This window comes from Argentina silus, assembly GCF_951799395.1.
Source record: "Argentina silus genome assembly, chromosome: 3".
Lineage (NCBI taxonomy): Eukaryota > Metazoa > Chordata > Actinopteri > Argentiniformes > Argentinidae > Argentina > Argentina silus.
Window position 1 is genome coordinate 24,847,487 of NC_139657.1, and position 6,532 is coordinate 24,854,018.

The 6,532-nt window shown below is 41.2% G+C and overlaps 1 pseudogene across 1 annotated transcript; it reads left to right on the forward strand.

Moving 5' to 3' along the window:
• Window positions 1-4,287: 4,287 nt before the first annotated feature.
• On the forward strand, window positions 4,288-5,239 carry LOC310802245 (phosphatidylinositol 3,4,5-trisphosphate 3-phosphatase and dual-specificity protein phosphatase PTEN-like; annotated as a pseudogene). Its single transcript has one exon. The product of its transcript is annotated as a phosphatidylinositol 3,4,5-trisphosphate 3-phosphatase and dual-specificity protein phosphatase PTEN-like (transcript).
• Window positions 5,240-6,532: the final 1,293 nt, after the last annotated feature.

A 6,532-nucleotide genomic window follows, 5' to 3' on the forward strand; every position in this document is an offset into this window, starting at 1 on the left:
GGGTGTGTGCCTCAAAAAGATAAGTATCAAGTTGACTGTGGGCTATCGACCAAAATTTAAAAAGAACCAAGTAGATGAATTGAAGGTGGTTGCATGTCTGCTAAATTTAAACAAAGTATAGAGTGTCTGTGAATGTTATGTTGACCTAACTGTTGGAGATTCGACTCTTCAATGTAACCCTAAAAAACTCGGTAATTAGTTTGAATCATTTGGAGTTACGTCACTTAACATTCCGAAACTGGTCTGATCAGCTGGTTGTCGTGATCACTTAAATTTAGGAAGACACTAACAGGTGTAGTGACTCGATGGGTGCTGTGTGGGACGCCGTGCAGTATTTCGTCTGAAGTTGACTACATCTGAGTTTTATAGTAGTGACTCGATGAGTACTGTATGGGACGCTGTCAGTATTTCGTCTGAGGTACAGGCTACATTTGTTATAGTAGTGACTTGATGAGTACTGTATGGGACGCTGTTAGTATTTCGTCTGAGGTACAGGCTACATTTAAGTTTTTAAGTATCTGCAGATAAATAGAGTTAGATTTCAGGCTACATTTGAGTTTTGTGGTAACAGGTTGAGTTGCATCTTGGAGCGGAGGCGCACAGCTTTTAACACTGCTGTCTCCCCTGCTCCCTTTCTGCTCACTTGTTCTAAAAATAGAATGGATGCCTGCTTGAAAAGTTACAGATCCCTGACAGGGGCGGGTCCCCTGCTCTGGGCTATCTGAGCTAATTTCTTCCAGAGAACGTACGAAATAAAATTAGTATCTTACCCTTGTTCTTAAATTTGAGAGAGAGAAATTTGAATTGAACAATATGATTGGGTGTGCACAGTGCAAGCTGTAAATATCTCATCTAAAAGATCTTCCCTCTCTGTTCTTTCTTTCTCTCTCTCTCTCTTTCTCATTGGGGATTTCTATTCCGTGAGTGCGGGGATCTGGCTGTTGCAATTCGACCTCTTGTCTCAGCGGACGGGGAACTTCGAGCGCGCAAACGCTCGAGGGCCTTTTGTTCGTCTGACTGATTTGAGGTTGAGCGGCTTCTGATCAGAAAACGAAGCATAAACCATATAGTGCCTCTCTGAGATTCCCTCTTTCTCTCTGTTCTTTCTCTATAGAATATGCATATTGTAAAAAGTGTAAATTTATTGTTCATTGAAAATAAGTGTAAATTCATTGTTCGTTAAAAATAAGTGTAAATTTATTGGTCGGTTGGGTGCAGCCTTAATGCTGTAGACTCTACAGTGTAGAGTATAGCCGATACTATACGCCCTATATGGACATGCTTACGTGGCTCTTGGTGCCAGGCGGTGCAGGTCAATGAAATATACGATGTGTTTTTATGGGCCTGTTCCCAACATTTCAAGTGCACGTTGAAATGTTGGAAACTGTTCAAACATTGGGAAAAAGTAACGTTCCATTTTATGAAGTTTATTTTTCTTATCTCTGATCTTATTTTAGTCTAGTATCTTCTGTATGTTTTGTGTTGAATGATTAATTATTTTAAGAGAACTAATCAAATTAATGCTTTGTTTCGAGCAAAACAGGAGAGGGACAGAGGTCCTGAGAGAGAGAGCGCCAGATAGCAGTAAAAAGACCAATTTGTGAGAGACATCAGAACAGCTCGTCTCATATAGCCTACGTCAAAGTAAGACTACTATTATTTGGTTGATGTTTGAAGTTCGCTATATAGACTTGTTGATTGACCGTTTGATTGTCTGATTAATTGATCGATTGATTCTTGGTTAATTGGTTAGGTGATTAGTTGGTTAATTTGGGGATCTGTTAAAAGGTTAATTGATTGTTAGTTGATTACTGATTTGATTGATTGATTATTAGTTGATTAATTGATTATTGATTAATTACTGATTTGATTGATTGATTATTAATTGATTACTGATTTGATTAATTGATTATTAATTGACTACTGATTTGATTAATTGATTATTAATTGATTACTAATTTGATTGATTGATTGATTGATTACTGATTTGATTAATTTGATTATTGATTGGTTGATTAATTGCTGATTTGATTAATTGGTTGATTGATTGATGATTTAATTGGATGATTGATTTGATTGAGTGGTCGATTTGTTAATTGGGTAATGGGGTGATTGGTTAATTGATCAATCAGTTGTTTGATTGTATGGTTAATTGATTATATGGTTAAATTGGTTAATTGGCTGCTCCATTGGAGATAACTGACCATTGTTAATTGTGACCAAGGATTAATTAATTGAATTGAATTAGTGATTGATTATTTGTGATTGATTTGTAATGAATCAATAAATAAATTCATTGATTGTGAAAATAATATAATTAACCATTGAGTGATTGTTTGGCTAGTTGCTTAATTAAGATAAGGCGATCCTCTCGTTCTCTCTCTCTCTCTCTCTTATTGATCGGTCACTTCCACTAACAGATAATGGTAGTGAATTATAGTGCACAGAATAATCATGCTGACATTGATGGAACATGTATAACACAGGCAATCTAATCTGTTTCTAATTTTTGCGTGCTTCGACTTGAACAATATTATGTGTGCATCACCTATGAAATGATATCAAGCTTTTGCATGACTGCGATATGATTATATCACAATGTAAACTGAATATTCAAATTTTTGCATTTGTTTGGTTTGTTTAGTATTTACAGGAGGATTGATTTGGCTAGCATTAACAGGACAAACATCCTTGTGAGGGACGTCTGAGTCTGAAAGGTGTATGATTGTGGGGTGTGGAACTGACTTGCTGACAGGCATAGCAACAAAGGCATCTCGGTGTCTTTGCTGAACCTTTTTTATTTTAATTTGTTATTTTTGGCACGGAGGTGGTTAGAGCAGTTGTCTCGGGCGCACCTCCACAAACCTGAGTTACTTGGGTCAGTGGAGTCCCCTCAAGGGAGTGCTTAATTGTCCCGCCGCCGAAGTGCTGAAGACTAGGGTTGAGATTAGAAAGTAAGCTTCTGGATAGGAAGATAGCCAGAGCAAGAACGTTTCACACTGGTATGGTGACTGAATGTGTCGATTAAAGACATTAATATAGAATCAACAAAATAAGTAACCAACCATTCAGCCAAGAAGTTGAACTGTAAACAAAGGAAGTGCCTACTGGAAAAGTGTCTTCAGCTAAGTCAACGGTTGAAGGAACAACAATTATGGGTGCGGCTTCAGCTAAGACGTCTACTCCAGTGCAAAAGGTTGAAAAGAGCAACCCATTGGTAAAAGGAATAAGAGATAAAGCAGTGGATAAGAGCCTGGAAGAGGAAACCAGGAGATTAGTGAAGGAGACGAATACTCCTTTCTCACACAAAACCCCAACTGTGGCTCCACCACCATATGAGGAAAGGGATACGCCCACCAGCAGCTATCCACAACTACCAATCCTCAACCCAGAAGGAAGATACCTCATGGAAGATGAAGATAAACAAATACTCGAGACAGGAGAAACTAAAATCACGATTGTCATAAAAACACAGGCTGCGGTTCTGCAAAACCTGCCTCAACCACAGACACAACCTCAATTGACACCAGTAATACAGGCTGCTCCTCAGCCTCCATACCCACAACCTCAGAAATGGAGAAAGGGGGGTCAAGGACATACTGGACAAGGAGGTTATAATCCAGAACCCCAGCAAGTAGTAAGACTGTGTCACTATTGCGGGAAAAGAGGACATCTGATCCGGTCATGTTGGAAAAGAGCCCGTGAATGCGGCGGAGAAGCCTACAAGGGACAATACCCAACAATGAATACATCCCAGGGACGAATGCAATGGCCACAGCAACAACAATCACAGGGACCGGTGAACCCGAACAGGGGCCCGGAACGGGGGTTTTAGGGGTGCCCAGAGAATCTGAAAGGGGGGTGTCAGCTGGTAGTGTCTAAACAGACAAAGAAGGATCCAAAAAATAAAGTTATAACTACAGAGAAGTCTGCAACCGAGAAAGGAAGAGACTGAATGTCCTCTTAAACCTGCAATCTTATTTCAACTGTAGATTGAGTTCTCAGCTGTAACAGGCAAACCAGCCAAAGAAAAAACACATAGCTAGATAGAAACAAAACTTTTACACAGATTTTATACTAAGTATATTTTGAAGACATAGAGACGCTATACACTCCAATAAAGTTAAGACGACACCTATCATGACCTCCATCACCCAGTCGTCTGACCCTGAGATCCCAGACAACCACAAAGAGAGCTAGCTAGCATTAGCTAGTGGTGACACCAACGGGATTGCGAGGGAGAAACATATTGGCAGCGTTTCGTACAAAGACAACAATACTCTCTCTTAAGCTCAATACCTTAAGGACTCCTGTCACAGATATGGCTGCAATAATAAAGGAAATTGTCAGCCGAAACAAAAGGAGATACCAGGAAGATGGGTTTGACTTGGACTTGACCTATATTTATCCGAATATAATTGCTATGGGCTTTCCTGCAGAAAGACTTGAGAGTGTCTACAGAAACAACATAGACGATGTAGTACGGTTTCTGGACTCAAAACACAAAAATCATTATAAGATATATAATCTTTGCACTGAGCGACATTACGACACCGCAAAGTTTAACTGCAGAGTTGCACAGTACCCCTTTGAAGACCACAACCAGCCTCAGCTGGAGCTAATCAAGCCATTCTGTGAAGACCTGGACCAGTGGCTAAGTGAGGATGACCATCATGTGGCGGCCATCCACTGCAAGGCAGGGAAGGGCCTCACCGGCGTCATGATCTGCACTTATCTCCTCCACCGAGGGAAGTTCCTGGAGGCATAGGAAGCACTCGACTTCTACGGGGAAGTGCGGACAAGAGACAAGAAGGGAGTCACAATCCCAAGCCAGCGACGCTATGTCTACTACTACAGCTACTTTCTGAAGAACCAGCTAGAATACAAGCCCATCGCTCTGCTCTTCCACAAAATGGTGTTTGAGACGCTCCCCATGTCTAGTGGAGGCACCTGCAGGGACAGTACCGTTAAAAACAGGAGTGACCCGATTCCTCAGGCCTTCAAGAAAGGGAATTGGCATTGGGATCCGCAGTTTGTGGTTTATCAACTAAAAATCAAGATCCATACGTCCAACACAGTGCACACAAGGCGAGGGGACAAGCATATGTACTTTGAGTTCCCCCAGCCACTGCCTGTCTGTGGAGACATCAATGTGGAGTTCTTCCACAAGCAGAACAAGATGATGAAAAAGGACACAAAGCCTCTCAGAAAAAGTTGCAATATTGCCAGGAATGTGTAGTTCGTTTAGGACAATCCATAGCACACTGGACACTGTTGTGGTGATGAAGTTCCAACTTGGAAAAGGCGACGATTGCTAGCAGCACTGAAATAGTTTACGATAGTTAGCTACAATAGCTCTGACGAATCATTTGAGGAGTAACAAGTGTTGCCATTCAGAACTTTGCGATAGTGAGTGTTTCAAAGTTAAATCTAACTTTTATAAGTAAGCTATATGTTGCTCATCTTGAGACATAGAAGGAGGATACTTTGCGAAACTTAGCTAAACATATTTTGATTCACTTTTAACTGACTCCGCTCAGGAGCACGACTGAGATGGGGTAAGGAAACAGCCCATCACCAATCTACCAGGATGGCAGAACCAAGACTTGAGAATTCCCATCACCTGAAAACTTCAGATACCACATCAGGAGGGAACGGAACAATTTTTGAGCATCCCCCAGCCAACTGGAGCAGACAGACCAGGTGCAGTTCTTTTGGTGACACACGAAGTGGAGTTAAAAGAGACAATTACTCCCAAAGACTTGAACATGTTGCAAGAGGAAGCAAGTACACTAGATAAGAACTTGTGGCTTGTCAGAGGAGCGAGTCAGGATGCTACAGGCCTCTGGAGGAACAATGAGGGTTTGATAGTTGCACCTCCTAACTAGCTAGGACTGTTGATACATGACGCTCATGGGCTCGCCCATGTAGCGAGGGGGGAGGTGAGAAGGAAAATTACAAAAGAATACGGATTTTGGGCACCATACCTACTAGAACAAATTGACCATGTCATAGGTAGATGCACAATCTGTTTGAAAAACAATATTAGAAGAGGAGTATTAACTCCTCCAGGACACATCCCAACACCAAGTGGGACAATGAAAGACCTAGTCCTCGACTACGTGGATATGACTTGCCCGGAAGGAGGCAAAAGATATATGTTGGTTGTTGTCGATAGGTTTAGCAGATGGGTAGAAGCATGCCCAACCAAAAGAAAAGATGCCCAGTCAGTTGCTAAATTTTTATGCCGTGAGGTGATATCACGCTGGGGAATTCCTGATCGAATTTCATCAGACAATGGCAAAGAATTTGTAGATAAGACGGTGAAACTTAACAACTCAAAAGTTAGGGATTAAACAACGCTTTGGTAGTCAGTACTAGAATTCCTCACAGATACAGTTACTGAGGAAATAGAGGAATTGGAGACAACAACAAAGCTAACCGGAAGTGGAAATGTCAATGGAGCTAACAACGTATAAAACACGATCAGAAAAATATCAAGAAGAGTTGACGAGTCCTAAGCCAGAGCCAG